General features: G+C 35.9%; 1 protein-coding gene across 4 annotated transcripts in view; it reads left to right on the forward strand.

Moving 5' to 3' along the window:
- Positions 1–19529, forward strand: part of UBE3C (ubiquitin protein ligase E3C) — a 162263-nt gene that overhangs the window by 113038 nt on the left and 29696 nt on the right. The gene's annotated exons all lie outside the window — the stretch shown is intronic.

Consider the following 19529-nt stretch of genomic DNA (forward strand, 5'->3'; position numbering starts at 1 on the left):
TGGTGATCTCCTTAGCTCCCATGGACTTAATTATCATCTTTATTGAGATGATTCCTACATCTGTCTATTCAGCCTTAATCTCTGTCCTAAACTCCAGTCTGGTGTTACCCACTTCCTTTTGAACGTCTTGAATTGGATGCCCCATAGGCATCACAAACTCAACATGTTCAGAACAGAACTCATTATATTTACATTCAAATCCTCCATTCTTTCCCACTTTCCTTTACTGGCAAGGGTACCACTATCTTCCTATTAACCTAGATTCAACTAAAAGTGTGATCCTTGACTTTCATTCACTTATCTCATATATCCAATCTGTTGTCAGATCTTGTTATTTCTACTTTTGCAACATGTTATGTAGTTGTTCCCTTTTGTCAGTCTCTCTGTCTGTCTCTCTCTTTCTGTCTGTCTGTCTTTCTCTCTTTCAGCAATGGGGTTGAATGACTTGCCCGTCACACAGCTAGGAAGTGTTATATGTCTAAGGCCGGATTTGAATTCAGGTCCTCCTGACTCCAGGGCCAGTGTCTATCCACTGCACCACCTAGCTGCTCCTATAATATTTTACTTTGTTTGTTTGTTTGTTTGTTTGTTTTTTGGTGAGGCAATTGGGATTAAGTGACTTGCCCAGGGTCACACAGCTAGTAAGTGTCAAGTGTCTGAGGCTGGATTTGAACTCAGGTCCTGCTGAGTCCAAGGCTGGAGCTCTATCCACTGTGCCATCTAGCTGCCCCCTTCCCTTTTCTTCACTCATATAGACATTACCTTTGTACAGGTCCTTCTCAACTCATTCTTAGACTAGTCTAGTAAGATCCTGGTTGGACTGGCCCCAAGTATCTCCTTACTCCAGTCCACTTTCCATTAAAGTACCAAAGTGATTTTCCAAAAGCACAGGTTAGACCATGTCATCTCCCCTTCTCAGTAAACTCTGTTGACTTTTCTATTATTTCTAGAATCTAATAGAAATGGTATCTTTAGTATTTAAAGCCTTTCACAACCTAGCCCCTTCCTGCCTTTCCAGTCTTTTTATAATTTACTCCTCTCCATCGTACCTTGTGTTTTAGTTACACTGGCATTCTTCCTAAACAACACTTCTTCCAATTTTTTGCATTTTTAACCGGAAATAATATACCTCCTTATTGTTACCTCCTAATTTCCTTCATGACTTAGCTCACATCCTACTTTCAAAAGGAGTCCTTTCTCTATACTTCCTACCCCTCAGTGGGAGCCTTTCCTCTAAGATTACTTTCCATTTAACTCTCTCTGTGTGTGTGTGTGTGTGTGTGTTTCATACTTAAATAGTTATTTACATATATTATATCCTGCACATACTCATCATAGAGGGATCTTTTAAAAGATATATAATGAAAACATTTATTTAAAACCAAAAGACTCAGCTCTTTCCCATTAAATATCAATAATGCAAGCATCCTTTTGATAGAGTTCTATAAATTCTAGCAATAATAAGATAAAGAAATTATAGTTGCAAATCTAGGAAAAGCAGAGACACACATGGCTTTCAGGTAGTCCAATAATTCTTAAGTTATCTCCCCTTAATCTATTTTCTGTGTCAGTTTTTCCAGTGAGCTATTTCACATTTTATTCTATTTCATTCTGTTGATATTGTTTTATTATTTGTTTCATGGAGTCATTTGTTTCCACTTGCCCAATTCTGCTTTTTAAAGAATTATTTTTTTCAGTTAAAATTTGTGCCTTCTTTTCAGTTCTCTTTAGTGGATTTTTGTGCCTCTTTTACCATTTGGCCTATTCTGTTTTTTTAAGGTTTTATTTTTTTCAGTATTTTTTGTGCCTCCTTTAGTAAGCCCTTACCTTTTTTTTCCATGATTTTTTTTTTTTTTGCGTCATTCTCATTTCTATTCACAATTTTTCCTCTCTCTCTCTTATTTGATTTTTAAAATCTTTGATGAACTCTTCCAGGAATTCTTTTTTGTGCCTAAGGCTAATTCACATTTTTCTTTGAGACTTTGTATGTAGCTGTTTTGACTTTGATGTCTTCTACTGAGTTTGTGTTTTGATCCTCCCTCTTACCACAGTACCTTCCTATGGTCAAGTCCTTTTTTGTTGTTTGTTCATTTTTCTAGCCTATTTCTTGACTTTTAACTTTATGTTAAAATTTGGCTCTGCTCCTGGAGTTGAAGGGCCACAGTTCCAAGCTTCACGTTTTTTATGCAGTTATTTTCAGAGCAGCTGCTGAAAGCTTTAAAGTATTCAGTTCCTCTAAGGCGATATGATCTAAGAAGAGGTGTGGTCATTGTTCTCCTTGCCTGTGCTCCGGTCTCTGAGCAGCCAGAAGCACTCTTTTTCACCTTGAACTGTGACCAGGGTCCACACTGCCCTGTGGCCACAAGCTCTAATGTGTTAGTGCTCCTCCTTGTCCTGGGACTCCATATCCCAGAACTGAGTATGGGCGCTACAGCAGAGTCTGGCACCCAGTGCTAGCTCAGGATCCCCTGTAATTTCCTTCTGACTGGTTGCCTGGGATCTGAGAGCTCCAGGAATTGCTCCTATTGATTCAGTCACCCCTAAGGCCTGCTGCTAGCTTTTCAGACCACAGCCTTTGCTGGAATGCATTCCATTTTCACACCAGTGAGATTGACCTTTTCTGCTAACCTTCTGATTTTTCTTGAGCTGCAGAATTGTCTCACCTCATCCTTTTGTGGGTTCTGCCTCTCTAAAAATTGAGGTATTATTTTAAAGTTGTTTGGAGGGGAATTTTGAAGAGCTCATTTGAGTCCCAGACTTTACTCCCCCGTCTTGGCTCTCCCCTTCATGATTAAGTTTCTTATCTTCTCTAAGCTTGTAACTTCTAGTGTCCTTTAGGAAGCCTACAGAACACTTTGTAGTGTACTAAAAAAAATTAGTTGAAATAAGGTCAGGGAAGCAGATGTGACTAGGTCAAGTGACAGGAAGCAATCTTATACTTATCCAGGAATGTGATTATTTGTTAGGACAATTCAACCTGAGTAGTTGTCTGAATCAGTACTTTTGAAAACTACATATGGTTAAAAGAAAATTACTTGAAAAATGCATATATTTTTAGGATGACTTCCATTTCTCCTCCATATCAATACATAGTGCCAGTTTCAGAATTTGTTTGTTAATGCAAGCATCATCTATAATAGTTGCCTTTTGTGGCTTATTTTTCAAGTCTTCCTACAAGCCATTAGAGAAGAATTCATGTGTTTTTAGGTCTGTTCAACCCATCCCTTAGGTAAATATTCTTTCACTTTTTAAATTTTAGTAATTGCTCAAATGATAAAGGGGCCAGTAAACACTGAAGCAATCATTAGAATGCTGTTAGCTTGAAGCATTCATAATTAGAGGCTTGATTTTATTATTATTATTAATGAAAATGATTACATAAAGTGGACAGAGATGTTGGTTGCTCTTTCCCTGTTTTTTCCTTTGATTTTTTTGTCGTGTGTAACTCTATATTCTAAGTCAAATGGAATGTAATTTTCTTATAGAATTAATGGCATGGAGGTAATGTGACTGACCAATGGCATAACACCTGACTTTTTCATAGAGATCTGTAGATATAACACATTTGATTAACTGTAAATAATGTTTTTAGTCTTAACATCATTAAATTTTTCAGATATTTTTAAAAATAAAGTAGCCAATTACAAGTTTTAATTTAATTTATTTAACTAGTCCTTAGGAGAGGGTCTGTGGAAATGGAGAATGGTTAGCTTTTTGTGGCTTACCATAAGGCTAAAATTTCATAGTAGAATTTGAAACATAAGTTAAGAAATAACTGTATATGTGGTTCTCAGCAGTAACATGGCAAAGTGGATAGAGTGCTGGATTTGGAGTCAGAAAGGTCTAGGTGTAACTCTTGCGTCTTGGCATTTGTGAGCTTTAGACATTGGGAATGTCAATTAAGCTGAGACTCAGTTTTTAAGATTAGTTTTTGCATCTGTAAAATGAGTATAATGATAATGTTGTACCTTCTTCACATAGTTGATCTGAAAACTTTAAAGCACCATATCTATATTATTGTTATGACTTATTCATTCCATATTCTATATTGGTGCCTTTGTATGTTATGCAATGGAATCTTGTTTTACTATAGTCTGTAATTAAACTTTCTGATTCTGATTTTTGCCAGTCAACAACTAAGTACCTACCATTTTGTTTTCAGATGTTTATATACTCTCTGATACTAAAGTAATTAAAAAGTATGTGATGCATCCTTAACCTTGGGAGAAATATATGTTTTGGTTGAGGGAGAAATATATGTTTTGGTTGAGGGTGAAAGATATATACTTGTGTGATCATTGCCCCTGATAGTAATTATACATAATCATTGCCACCTGAAGACTTCTCTGCTTAGGCACACACCTCACTCTCTCCCTACCAGTTTAGCTAAGATCCTTACCTTTTACTTTACTGAGAAAATTGAAGCCATTTGCCATAAAGTCCCTTTTGTTCCCTTCTCATCATCTTAAAACCATTTCTCATCCCCAACTTCCTCCTCCTTTCCTCCAGTTTCTTACAATGAGGTGGCACTTATCTTTGTCAAGGCCAACCAACTCCACATGCCCTTTGTTCCATCCCTTTCCATCTTATCCTGACGATTGCCTCTCAGTCACCCACTCCTTCCCGAATTTTATATCTACTGGTTCTTTCTCTACTGCCTTCAAACATGCCCAAATCTATGTTATTCCTAAAAAGTCTTTATTACCTCTACCTACCCTTCAAGCTATTATTCAACACATTTCCTCCTTTCTAAGCCAAATTCCTAGAAGAAGCTTTTATTCTTGCTTCTACACTTCAGTCAGTCAGGAACCATTTTTATGTGTTTCCTGTGTTCTGGGCATTGTGCTAAGTGCTGGAATACAAGTAGAGGAAAGAAAAGCAATCCCTGCCCTCAAGGAGCTTACAGGCTAATGGGGGAAGACAGCAGGTAAAAGGAAAAAAGAGGAGGAAAGAGAGAATGAAGAAAAGATAAAAGCATGATAAAAGTATTGCAGAGTACTGCGTCATGTCTTAACTCATTTCTCACCTCCTTCTGGCTTCTGAACTGAAATTGCACACTCTATTCTCTAGCCAGAAACAACTCCTTCTGTCCATCGCATTTTGTACTTCTGAACACACCTTCGTGTTGTATCTTACGTTATACTTATGTATGTATGTGTCTCTTATTCCAATTGAACTGTAATTTTCATAATGGCAGCAACCATACTATAGCTTCTTTTATATTCCCCACAGCAGCCTACACAGACTTGGGTAGTTCATTGAATGAATGAATGGCAATTACTATACTATGCTGTAATACATGATAACATTGAAGGTTTGTTGAAGTGCATAGGGTTATTTGAGCCTATACTCAGTGGCCCTAGATCAGTGTAGTCTTATTTCCTCTGTATATTTTAAGTAGTTTTTATGCCTCCTCACTTTTGTGAGGTAAATTATAGCACAAAAGTAGCGATTTAAAAGAGATTGAAAGTGTTATAGGAATTCCAGGAGGGAGAGAAGAGTTCTAACTATGGAGGTCAGGAAAAGCTTAAAATAGAGGGTGGTATTGAAACTCACCCTTAAAGAATAAGTAAAGTCTCCAGCACTCTAGCTCCCTTTTGCTTCATTTGAAGTACTCATGTTAATTCAAAGCTTACATTCCTTTGTGTGATTCCCAGTGTCCGCCATAATCTGTTGTTAGTAGCCTCCATTTACTCTATTTTAAACAAACTGGACAACTGCATTTTTGCTGTGGTTATAATGTCCAGCTCTACCTGTTTAAGTTTTACTTATCTTTTCAAACCCAACTTAAATGCCACCTCCTTGAAGCCCTTCTTTCCCAATACCTTCGGCTGGTAAATAGTTGTTTTCCTCTTGACCTTACAACTTAATTTGTGTTTCTCTAATGGTACTTCTGATATATTATTTTGCGTTATAATTATTTTTGTATATCTCATTTTCTCTACTAGCCTGTAAGCTCCATGAGGTCTTTATTATCTGAATTCTGTTTATGTGCCAGCACTCTGCACACACCAGACACAGAACACATAAATTTCTTGAACCAAAATCAATCAGATTTTATTGGTTAAAGATGATGGGGTTAGCTTATCTATCAGTCCAGTTCTACATCTGGATCTTTTAGAAAGAAGTCTATCCCTATACATCTCTTTTTCTTTAATTATTATGAACTCAATATGTATGCACAATACACTTTTTAAACACCCCCCCCAAAAAAAAACACAAGGGGGAAAAAGAATTGTTTAGGAAACCGTGCATATCCACTATAAATTTTTATTTGTTTTTAATGTTTGCAACCAGTTTAACATGGTAGTTCCAGAGCTGCCCTGATTGTCAGTCTCCCACTGAACTTTCTGCTTTCTTCTATGTGTTTAAAAATGTTTCACTGAGGGGGCAGCTAAGTGGCGCAGTGGATAGAGCACCTGCCCTGAAGTCGGGAGGACCTGAGTTCAAATCCGACCTCAGACCAAACACTTGACACGTACTAGCTGTGTGACCTTGGGCAAGTCACTTTACCCCGATTGCCTCACCAAAAAAAAAAAAAAGTTTCACTGACACTTTTCCTTTCTTTACTTCTTTGACATACTCTCTTGAAAAATAAAGGTAAAAGCCCTTCCCTGTAACATATAAGCCTGGTCAAAACAAATCCCCACACTGGCCATGTTTGAAAATTTAGTCTGCACCACTGGTTTATCACCTCTGTCAGAATATGGGAAGCATGATTCATAATTGGTCCTCTGAAGTCATGGTTAATCATTGCATCGATCAGATTCTTAGGACTTTCATTGTTTATTCATTATTGTAGTCATTGTACAGATAGTTCTCCTTCTTTTCACTTTGCTAGTAGTCTTCTTACCTCCTTTTTCAGTTAATTATTTTTAGCATTCATTTTTTTTTGAAATTTTGAGTTCCAAATCTCTCTTTCCCTCCTGCCTTTCCCCTACCCATTGAGAAGACTAGCAGTATATCACTTACACATGTGAGGTCACATAAAACATTTCCATATTAGCCATGTTGCAAATTTCCCCTTTTGTCATTTCTTACAGCATAGTGAAATTCCATTACATTCACATTTTATAATTTGTTTAGCCATTCCTCGTTTGGTAAGCAGCTCCTCAGTTTCCCACTTTTTTGCTGCAAAAAAAAAAAAAAAGCTGCTGTAAATATTTTTGTACGTGTTTTTCTTCCCCTTTCTTTGGTTTCTCTGGGGCATAGATCTGTTACAGATATCTCTGGATTAAAGGGTATGGACACTTTAGTGAATCTTGGAACATCATTCCAAATTGCTTTCCAGAATGGCTTCACTTATTCACATTCCACCAACAGTGCATTAGTGTGACTGTTGTTTCACAGCACCTCTGTGTTATTTTATTTTCCTTTGTAATCATCTTTACCAGTGTAATGGATATAAAGTAGAAATTTCAAGGTGCTTTAATTTGCCTCTCTCTAATAGTGATTTATGTTAAAACTCATAAGAATAAATAGACTTTTCCTTAATATGGTAAATAATACCACTTTAAAACAAAGAGCTAGTATTATCTGTAAAAGGGCAACTGAGACTTTTCAGTCAGTGAATAAACGTTAACTGGCCTACTAAATGCTTCTTGGTGGCACAGTGAATTGGGGCTCTGGGTCTGGACAGCAGTTTTTGTTAAATCGTGAGGCAGTACAGTTGATAAAGAACTGAGCCTAGAGTCAGGAAGACCTGAGTTCAGATTGTAAGACCCTAGGCAAATTACTTAACTTTTGTTTGCCTCAGTTTCCTCAACTGTAAAAATAGGGGGGAAAATAGCACTTATTTCACAGGGTATTTTGGGGATCAAAGGAAATAGTATTGATAAAGCACTTAGCATAGTGAAACAGTAGCTGCTGCTGCTGTTGTTACCTTAGTAATTGATTGCATGTGTTCTTTTGTTTAGGTCTAGTGTTCCTAATGTGTTCTGTTGATCAACTTTTCTGGTTTTTTGACCAGTACTAATTTGTTTTGATGATTACAGCTTCTTCTTCTTGTTTAAGAGCTTGGACCAGTTGTTTGTTTCTTAGTATTGTTTGAAGGACACTAAGATTGATACTGCTCGTGTTTCCTGTGATCTTTCAAATAACATCTGCCTGTTGTTAATTTAAGACCTCAGGATGTAGTTCACCTCTACCAGTTGACTCAGTCATCAAGGAGGGCTAGTTCTTCATTAACTCCTTTCTCAGCTTGGCTGTCAACTTCCTGTCAGTCATTGTTGTTCCGTCACTTCAAGTATAAAGATTATTCTTTTTTCCAGAGAAGATAGTAACAAAATAGCAATTGAACAGTTTTGCTTTCTCTCTTTCATAAGCTAAGCCTATCCCATTAAGCTCCAGGAAACGTGATAATGCTACCTTGGTCTTACTTATTCATTGTTGTCTAGTGTAGTGTAGTGATGGACTTTAAGGTGGTTGAGGCCTGCCTTCAAATCTTGCTTCTAGTGGTCAGCTTTGTGACTGTGTGCAACTCACTTAAATTCTTTTAACTTCCATGTATTTTCTGAAAAACTGAAATAATACTAGCTGTAGTACCTTTTTCTGAGGGTTTTTGTTTCGCCCATGTTTGTAGAGACCTTTGCATACTTTAAATCCCTCTATAAATGTTAGTTATTGTTAAATTTTTGATACTGTCTTTTCCCTCTATTTTGTGAATGTTTATGCACCGTATGAGGAATAGTAAAATTGAATTTTTTTTATTGTGACAATATTTTAACTGAAAATCTTTTTTCTTTCAGACTTTTAAATATTTTTAAAAATAAAAAAGCTTTGCCTTAATGGGTATAGTCTGAACAAAAATTGAATCTTTCTTTTCCTATTTATAGCAGATTTTGCTTCAGGTTATTTATCCTTCTGATGACAAGTTTTCACTGAATTTCTAAACCTTAAACATTTTTTAAAGGGGTGTTCTTATGTGTCAGGTTTTAAGAGATTTGTTTTGAATGCTGTATTTCAGAGGAGACAGAAAGTGTATGTGTTTGTGTACTTTGTGTACACATAGAGATAAACATACACACAAATGAGTTGGAGATACTCTTTAACATCAGACTTTCAATGAATGAAGGGGTGGAGTTCTCTAGTAAATAAACAAACAAACAAAATCTCATGAGCATAATAGTTTTGGTTGATTTGAGTCCATTCAATTGATTTTACTATATATGAATTATTAGTTGGGTATGGTGATAATGGTTTCTATGATCTTTTGCATACCATCCAATTATTGTTTGATTACAAATAGTTAAATTTTATATTAGCATTGTAAGTACAGTCGATCTTAAAAGAGTATGTTGTAATATTAATAGTGTGGTATTTAAACATTAAATCTTTAAGGAGGGAAAAGAGTATATTGATTGATTGTGATATTTATTGGGTCATAATGTATTTAAATTTTCTTTAATGCATATGTTAGTGATTGTTTACCGTGATAAAGTGCAAAGAGGTCTTCACAAGCAATCCTATATGGGAAGAATTACCTCATGTCACTGGTCACTTCTCAATTAAAAGTTCCATTAGCAGATGATTCCTGCTTCTGGTTTGTGTAGTGATTGCATTTTATTGCCTGTAAATCAGACTTCTGGACAGGGAATAAATAAACAGTTAAAGTATGTGGTAATGGCATCTTGATCTTTTTTCACAGTTAGAAGCACCTAGGTCCATTTAAGTCAATTAAGTTCGGAATATTTATTGAAGTAAATCCTTTATCATATTTGAATTCTGTTTGAAAATGGCTCTTTTCTGACTATAGAATATTGATTTAATTTGAATGGAATGCTTATAAATCAAATTATTTCATGTTATCTGGATAATATTTTTCAAAAATTTAATTGACAGATTATGAAATGTCATTTCTTATTTTGTATTTTCGTAGAATTTACTTTTAAAGGTATCAAAGATTGGGAATTTGTATATTTAATAATACTAAATCCTATAGGTATATTCTGCTATATTGTAAGTTAGATCCCTCTTTTAAAAGTACTTAATTTGCTGAGGGTATTATATTGTAGAGAATGCTGGTAATTAAAAGGCAGGCAAAAAATGCTTTTGTTTTGAAAATTACTCACTTCACTGAATACTTCATTTAGGCCATGGCCTTTTGAATCCAAAAACTCAAGGTCTGTGTTGTTGAAAGTCTTGATCTGGCTATAGTTTCAGCCAAATTGAACTGTTATGCAAACTCAGATTTTTGTAAGGTAATGTTCAACTTTCAGTCTCTACTCCAATCTCCATTTATCACAAAGTTCTAATCAATTTTAGATTTTTTTTCTTTGAGTTCAGCAAATTTTCACAAGCAAGCTTTCTTTTGAAACCTTCAGTTATCCAAAATGGCTGTAGCTTTTATAGTCTTGCTTATGTTGACCTTCAGCTTTTCCAGGAGTCAGAAAATCAAGGATAATGTCCATTTACAAATGACTTTGCCTTATCTGAGAATTTTGCCCCTTCTGAGATTTGCGTGTGTGTGTGTGTGTGTGTGTGTGTGTGTGTGTGTGTGTATTTGATGTTAACAAATAGCCAGCAAGAATTGGGCCATTATTCTCTCACTCTTGTGAAAATGCTTATTTGAACATTGTCCAGAGATGAGTACACTGTTATTCAAACCATCTATTTCAAAAAGTTTATTATGCTCAAATTTGACTATTATCTGCACATATTGTTTCAGCAAAGTTTTTGTCACTTTTTCACAATTGATGGTAAGCTGTTAGATTCCAGATGTTAATTCCATCACCTAAATATTATCATCATTATAGTCTTTGTGAATCCTTATAAGTGCCATTTACAGTAGGACCTCATCTGGACCTGCAAGTTGGCTTCATACTTAATCTCCTCGGCTTGCTCATGTCAGTGACTTAATCTCTTTGGACTTTTCAGTTCCTCATTCATAAAATGAGGGAATTGAACCAGATGGCTTCTAAGGTCCCTTCCAACTCTCAATCTGTGATTTTATGAGCCTAGTTACATAAATGATACATAAATGAGATTCCCCTTTCCTTGAATTTAAAATATTGCTTAGGTTTGGTGTCATTTGGAATTCAATTTTACACATAACTTTCCAGGATCATGTCTGCTGTATAAAGGAACTTAACATATTAGGCTTCATGTGACCTCAGTTTCTTGTAGGATAAAGACGATGGTATTCTATTATTGGCAGTGGTATCCTTTTGAATAATTGAAATTATTGAAATTTATTTAACATATTTGAGTATCCTAATTTGTCACCCTATTTTTAGTGAAACCTGATCAGTGAAGGCTTTGCTTCATGTTGCTGTAATACCTCCTTATAGCTGAAAAATGTTCTATAAAGTGTCCTCTTAGCCAGTTATTTTAACAGATGCCTAGGGCACTTTTTGCATATGAATATGATTATAGAGCTAGGGAAAGTAAGGAAGAGGTAGATTCAAGACTTGTCTCTCTCCCTGGGCAAGACATTGCTTAGAGAAAATCTTTTCAGGGATTGTAACTTAAGACAAATTTATCCCTGTGAATTGGTGGTAGAGAGAATTTTCACATGGTATATTCATTTTGCAGATGAATCACAGGTCCAAACCAAAAATAAGCAAATATATGGATCCAGCCCTGGCAATGGTTTAATCAAGGAGAATGAGGGGGATTTCTCATAAAATAATGTATGAATTTAGCAAGGACTTAGTTGTCCTAATTAGATTTGGCTTAGTTATTTCTGGAGGTTGGAGATGGAGCATAGCAGTGAGACAGGGAATGCTTAGATTTCCTAGATTCTCCAGAATTCTTTTTGTTGTTGTTGCTTCGTTTATATTTAACCACAAACTTACTCGAGTATGCAGGACAATTGCTTTTTAATGTCTCACGTAATATTTGTAGTAGCCCATGAAATCCGAGGCCTAGACTTTGGATTACAAGCAGCTAGGTGATTGAGTCAGTGTCTAAGAGTTCTGGACTTGGAGTCAGAAAGATCTGAGTTCAAATCCCAATTTAGACACTTAGTGCTGTTGTGACCCTGGGTAGGCGACTTAACCACTCTTAGCTTTAATTTCTTCATTTGTAAAATAGGGACGATAGCAATAGGATTGTTGTGAAGATCATGAGAAACAATATTGGCAAAACTCTTTTCAAACCTTAAAGTAATGCCATAGAAGTGCTACTTGTTATAAAAAAAAAAGAAAGAAGCCCACTAAATGCATGGTATTCCTGGGTGTTCATTATCTGTTAGTGTCAACTTCTTTTTTTGTTATGGCAAAATAGTCCCTCACATGTTAACAACACTAATGTATCAAATTTCTATAGGAGAAGTTTGGCCAAAGAAATTTCTGTTGTTGCACTTATAGCTTCTGTCCAGAAAGAATGGAATATAGTTTTTGCTGTTTCAGTTTAATAATACCTTGTAATCATTTGACCTTGGAAAGTCATTTAACTTTATTCTTCGGTGCTCCATTTACCTCAGCGATTAAAAAAAGAAAATGGGACTAATTGATATCTTAGGTTCTTTCCATCTATAAAACTGTATTATTCTAAAACATGGTTTAGTTCAACAAGTATTTAATGTGTGTCTACAGGGTCTAAGCCCTGTCTTAGTAGCAGATTACACTTAGTAGCAGATTGCCTTCAACACCTTGAGTAAGAAATAGATCCTGTCCTCCAGGGAGAATCCCCTCATTAGGGTTTTCTACTGATCATTGTACTTTAAAGCTAGAAGGTAGGCGTCTTAGAAATTATGATGTCCAGTCTCTTTATTTTGTAGATAAAGAAACTGAGGTCCAGAGAGTTTCAGGGACACTCAGCTTTAAGCTCCTATAGACAGGAAACAAAGAACAATAAAAGGTTTTGATTAAGTAGCCAGATAACTGTTAGAGATAAGACTGCCCTATAGAAGTTCAGGGAAAGGAGAAAGAGTTCTTTGTAAATTATCAGGGAAGAATTCATTGAGAAACCTGAGCTTTTTGAAGGATATGAATAAAATCTATAAAAATTTAAGAGAGAACCAAATATTTATTTAGCACCAACAAATGTAATGTATTATGCTATATAATTAGGGGCAGACAATAAAGATTAGACACAATACTTGCCATTAGGAATTTAGAGTTTACAAATTATTGCAAATAAACAAAGCTAGACTGGGGAATGTAATTTTTAAGTTACAATTTATTAACAGAACTTGACCTTAAAATATTTAGAATGTCGACTGGTTATCCTCTTTTTATTCCCTTATATTTTTGTTTTTGAAAATACTTTACTAGTATAACCTGAAATAATTAAAATTAGTATCTTCATGCCCAATTAAGATGCCTTTAAAATAGAGCATCATTTCTTATATAGTTTTTAGATTAAGTTATAAATGTTCACTTTAGAAGTACCTGAAGATTGATAGTGATGCATTTGAAAAGCATTATTTTTTTATTGATTCTTAATGTAGTAAATTACTAAAGTTATTTGGCAGCAAACAGAAATGGCCTGTGATGTTGTTCACATTTATTCTCCTGATAGCGCCACAATTTGCATTAATTGCATTGCTACTGCACTTACTTATATTAAAAGGGTTCTTCTATAATTAATCCTTTTTATTTCAAATCATCTTGGCACAATTTCTAGCAATAAACACTCATAAAAGACAGACACTTGAAAAATAACTTACAAGTTTCTTCAATATACCTATTGCTATTTTTTCGTGACATGAAGTTATTGATAGGCTTCTAGGAGCAAATGTTGCAAGTGGCTAAGAATTAAGACCCATATGAAAAATGCTAAGTGGATTATTTTGCATAAAAATAGACACTTCTTGAAGTTGTGTAATTAACCTGTGTTTAGAAAATACCTTGATTTATGTTTGCATTTGTATCTAACTTGCATACATTATGGAAATTTAATTTATAATCCATTTAGCTGATGCAATCATAGTTTTTAGTGCTATCATTTATTAGTGCTTGTATATTAAATGGTTTAAAGGTTTAAACCTGCCTTATGTAAAAAATTATACCTCTACATTTACATTTTATGACTCACAGATGGGATTTCCATTTAAAATTCAGGTAGGTCTGATATATTTAAAGAATTACAATGGTTTATTGTTACTAATGCAGGAATGGCAAACATTGACCTTATACATTGAACATCAATGATTTATACTTCCAGTTTACTTTTAAAGTCAACTGCACAAGTGAGGGGGTTTGCCTTCAACACCTTGAATAAATCATGCAGTTTTCCATAGACTGCTCACTTTGCCTTTGGACTCATTATTCACATAGTATTAGTGGTGGATCCAAATGATCTACATGGATGTGTGATGAGGTTAAACATTTCAAAGTTTAAGCAACTCTAGGGACACTTGAATCCCTTCTGTCTTAGAATAGTACAAAACAGTTGAAGAGCTTTAAGCTTTATTTTAATGTCTCCTGCCAGAAAGTTTTGCTTTATCTAAGAGAAATTAGGTAACCTATATAGAGTATCTCATAGCAAAAGGAAAAATAACATGCCTTCAACCATTAGTACCTTTTAAAAAAAGATGTATTCATTAATGTTTGTGGCTAATAGAAGCCAGATTAATTGGTAGTATTGGTAACGAATGATGAACTTAGGTATGGGGATGGTGGTGGTGGTAATAGCTTACATTTAGATAGTAGCTAACACTTAGATAACACTTTATGGATACAAAGCACTTTGTGTACATTGGCTATTGTTATCCTTACTACACTGAAGTAGCTAGTGCTATGTATTTTGTAGATGAAGAAACTGACACTCAGATGTTAATTTCCTTACTTCATGGCAGAGACAGGGCTTGAACATAAATCTTCTTGTTCCAGCTTCATTGCCCTCTCATTCAGTCAGTAGACATTTACTAAGTACCTGCTGTGTGCCAGGCGCTGTGACAAGCTTTAGGGATTTAAAAAAAAAAAAAAAAGGCGAAAGATAATCCCTTCCCTCAAGCATCATACAATCCAATAGGGGAGACAGTAAACAAACAAAAATGTACAAACAAGCTATAAACAGGAAAAAGAGGAAATAAATAAGGGAAAGGCTTCCTGTAGAAGAGGGGGTTTTAGTTGGGACTTAAAAAGCCAGGGAAGCCAGTAGGCCAAATTGAGGAGGGAGAGCATTCCAGGCATGGGAGACAGCCAGAGAAAATGCCTGGAGCCAAGAGATAGTGTCTTGTTCTTGGAACAGCCAGAAAGCCAGTGTCACTGGGTCAGGTGTTCATGGCAGTGAGTAAGGTGTAAGAAGGCTGGAAAGGTAGATGGGGGCTAGGTTGTGAAGGGCTTTGAAGGCCGAACAACAGATTTTGTATTTGGTTCCAACAGTGATAGTGAGCCACTGGAGTAGGAGTGACGTGGTCAGACCTGTGGTCTAGTTTCAGAATATGGTCATAGAGCATATGGAAATATTTACTAAACAAGTTTAATTAGGCATGTTGTTTTTCTCTGTTAAGTTTTTAAGTAATAATTTAATCAGAAAAATTTTAAAGATCTTTTTTTTAAGGCAATTGGGGTTAAGTGACTTGCCCAGGGTCACGCAGCTAGTAGGTGTCAAGTGTTTGGTCTGAGGCCGGATTTGAACTCAGGTCCTCCTGACTTCAGGGCCAGTGCTCTATCCACTGCGCCACTTAGCTGCCCCTAAAGATCTTTATAGGCTAGAATATTGGGCCAAATCTAGTAAGATGAAATTAGTTGTAATAAAATCTTACATCCAGGTCTAAAAATCAGCCTCACAAATAAATGTTGTGGGTAGGAATTACTAACCAGCATTTTGAGAAATGGCGGGGGACCATGATTACTAAGAACCTTTGATGAAGCCTGCTGCTCACTACTGACAAAAAGAAAATGGACTCTAGATTGTGGAAGGAGACATGTTATTACTTTTTTTCCCCAATATTGCTGATGCAGGAATTGACTGTGTGTGTGTGTGTGTGTGTGTGTGTGTGTGTGTGTGTGTGTGTGTATGTATTACAAGGGTTTTGTTTGTATTTTCTTTTCCATTGCATTTGGACAAGAGGGAGAGAAATTTGGTTTTTGTTAATAGAAAAAAAGTTTAATTTTTTTTTAAGAGAATTAGCTGAGAGTTTTAGTGGAATAGAAGCTCAGTATGAATCAACACTGTGATATGGCAACCAAAATTCAGTCCACTGACACTGAGAACCAAAGTGCCTAGGACCAGGAAGCTAGTTGTCCTATTGTAATCTTCTCTAGTCAGGCAATATCTGGTATGTTTATATGTCAGTGTATTTGTATCATTCAAATAGCAAACATTTATTGTGTCTATCATGTACTGGACCATCATACAATTACAAAGAATGAAACAGTCCGTATTCTCAAGGAGCTTACATTCTCAGCGGCCTGTATCAGTATGCACAGAATAAATATATAAAATAAGTACAAATAAATGCAATATAGTTTGGGAGGGATGGCACTAGGAGCTAGAGGGATCAGGAAAGGCTTCATTTAGAACAAGGGAACTTAACCTAAGAGCCAAGAATTTGTGTGTGGTTTTTAAAAATATTCTGGTAACTGTTTTAATATTGATTTCCTTTCAATTCTAAGTATCTTATTTTATATACTTAAAAACATTTTTCTGAAAAGGAACCTATAGGCTTCCATAGACTACCAAAGAGGGCTAAGACACAAAATATGCCAAAAACTTCTGATGTAGAAGATGATACTTAAACAGAGCCTTGAAGGAAAAAAAGGGTGTTCTGGAAGGTAGAAATAAGAAGAGGAGTGCATTCTGGAGTCCACTGGAGTTTTCAGTAGATCAGTTCTGCCTTTAATGAAATTCACCATGGCGGCTGTTGGGAGAATGTATTGGAGTGGGGAGAAACTTTAAGACAGGGAGACTAATTAGGAAAATGAATAGGGGACCATTGTAATAATGTAGGCAGGAGGTGAAGAGAACCTGAACTAAGGTGTTTGCTGTATGAATAGAGAGTAAAGAAAATCAGTCCCAATGTGAGAGATGTTGTGGAGGTGGAAAAAGCAAAGTTTGGCAACTGATTGGATATGTAAAGTGAGGAAGAGGAGTGAGGCCTGCATGACTTCTCACCTAGAGTATTGCTACAGTCTACTTCTAATTGGTCTCTCCCCACTTTCAGCCCATCTTCCAAGTCTCATCTTTCGAATGCTCTTCTTTAACCACAAATGCCTCTTTCCTCTCAGTAAACTCCATTGGCTTTCTGTTGCTTCTAGAATCAAATGTACACTTCTGTTTGGCTTTTTATGTCCTTTACAACCTTATCTTAACCTGTCTTTCTAGACTCACTGTATATTACTCTCCTTCCTGCACTCTGAGATCCAGCCAAATTGGCCCTGTCCTCACATTTCACACTCTGTATCCCATCCCTGTGGTTTTGTTACTGGATATCCCCATTTCTGGAATGCATTCTCTCCAATATTGCCCTGTAAATGAAGCTTGTTCTTGATTTACTTAACTCTTCTCCTCTTCTTCATCATACTGCTTTGTATTTAATGACAGTATTTACCTTAGCACTTACTCTCCTTATATTCTGTATATACTAATGTAATTGTTGTCTACCTGTTAGCGTATACGCTTTTTGCAGGTAGAGGCTGATTTCTCCTCTTTGCATTTCCAGACCCTAGCACACAGTCACTGCTTATGGTTAAGTCATGGATAAATGATACTGAGGTTATGAAGCTGAGACACTTGATGAGTATTTGGTGCCGTCAATAGAAATAGGGGAGTTTAGAAGGAGAACAGAGATTCCATTGGGACATGTTGCACTTGAGATGTCTCTGTGATAACCAGTTTGAAATATCCAAGAGGTAATTAGTGTTGGGACTCTAAATGAAGCTTTAAAGAAAGAGTGGACCTAGAGATGCAGATCTGTGAGTTGTTTGCATAGAGGTGATGAGCCCTTGAAGCTAATGAGGTCAAGAGAAGAGCACGAGGACAGAATCTTGGGAAATGTGCACCTTTAAGGACCTGGTGGATAGTGAGCCAGGAAAAGAGGCTGAGAAGGAGCAGTTAGTAAAGTAAGAGGAGGACCAGAGAAAGTCATGAAAACCAAAAGAGGAGAACCAAAAGAGACAGTGATTAGCAGTGTCAGATGCAGAAAATAGATTGAAGATGATGAGGGGGGAGGGCAAAAAAATCCTATCATTTGTAGTCAGATAATAGGGAGCCAATCCATAATGAAGAGCTCTGAAAGCATAATTAGTGCAGCATGGTCCTGGAAGAGGTGAAAGGGCATTGGACCAGAGCGTAACAGAATTAACCTTTAAGTAGAGAGAAAGAGGAGACATTAGGTGATAATTTAAGGACCATCTTATGGGAAAAGCAATTAGTCTTGGGAAGGCTTTGAGAGGAGTTTAGTGCTCCACCCTCCAGGCCTCCAGGTAGAGGGGGAGGAGGCTGAGTGTGAGTTAAGAAGGTATAGACTTACAAACCTGAGTCATCCTTCATGGTGATAAGATTTCAAGTGATCTACTTTTGGAGGATGAGGCCTTGTTATTCAGTGAAGTGGAAGCCAAGTAGAGGTACTAATGGAGGACGGAGTAATGAATAGTCTCTAGGGACCTAACTAATTCTAAAATTCTATGATAACTCAGGAAAAGAGATAAGTTTTCTAGATTTGAAGTCAATTTAAGATTCATCCTTTTAAAAATATTTTGTGTGATGAGGTAGATAGTCTGGAATAGAAATTAACTAGCAGTTATATTTTACTACTTTATGCAAAATTCATTTAGCTTTTAAAATTTGATTGTGTATTTGAATTTTAAGTTTAAGGGATGGAGTGCTATATTTTGAAAAAAAAATCTGAACTTGCAAAAATCAAAGGATCATAGACTTAGAGCTGGTCCCAGAGGGACCTTAAAGGTCTTCTGTTGAACTCCCTCATTATACAGAGGAATTAAACTGAGGCCCCTAAGGGAAGTGAATTGCCCATGGTCATACAATAGTAAATGGATAGCTCATTTCAGCCCTGCAATGAACTAGTAGTGTGACTTTGAGCAGTTTACTCAATCATTTGGACCTTGGTTTCTTCATCTGTAAAATGGGGAATTAGATGATCACCGAGACCCCTTCTACCTCAAAAATTGTATTATATTATAATGTCATTGTGGTATGCCCATGTGGCATGTCTTATGAGAGAATGTTACAGTTTTAATGAAAAGATGTCCACATTAAAATAAAGAGAAATATTATCTGTTTCAGAAACAAACAGAATGGAGCTTTTTAAGACTATTAATGTAATTTTTTCATTTTCATTGATGCTTTTTGTTTCTTCATCACATTCATTCCACATATATCCTTCCCCTATCCAGTGAACCATATCTTATAACAGAGATTTTAGAAGACAGTTGAAAAAAAGCCATTCAAAACCAATCTATACATTGATCATGCCTGACAGTATTACAGTATTCCATATCATATTTCCTTGTGTTAGCAGTGAAGACAGGGGTGGGAGGTTGGGAAGGGATTTCTCAGTTCTTTTTGAGAGTAAGAATTTATTCTCATAATTACATAGCATACTGTTTCAGGTTGGGGTTTTTTTTTCCATTTATGTTATTGTAGCGTTTGTGTATGTTGTTTTCCTATTTCTTCTT

Source organism: Vombatus ursinus, unplaced genomic scaffold, assembly GCF_900497805.2.
Source record: "Vombatus ursinus unplaced genomic scaffold, bare-nosed wombat genome assembly UNPS02014852.1, whole genome shotgun sequence".
NCBI classification, from domain to species: domain Eukaryota; kingdom Metazoa; phylum Chordata; class Mammalia; order Diprotodontia; family Vombatidae; genus Vombatus; species Vombatus ursinus.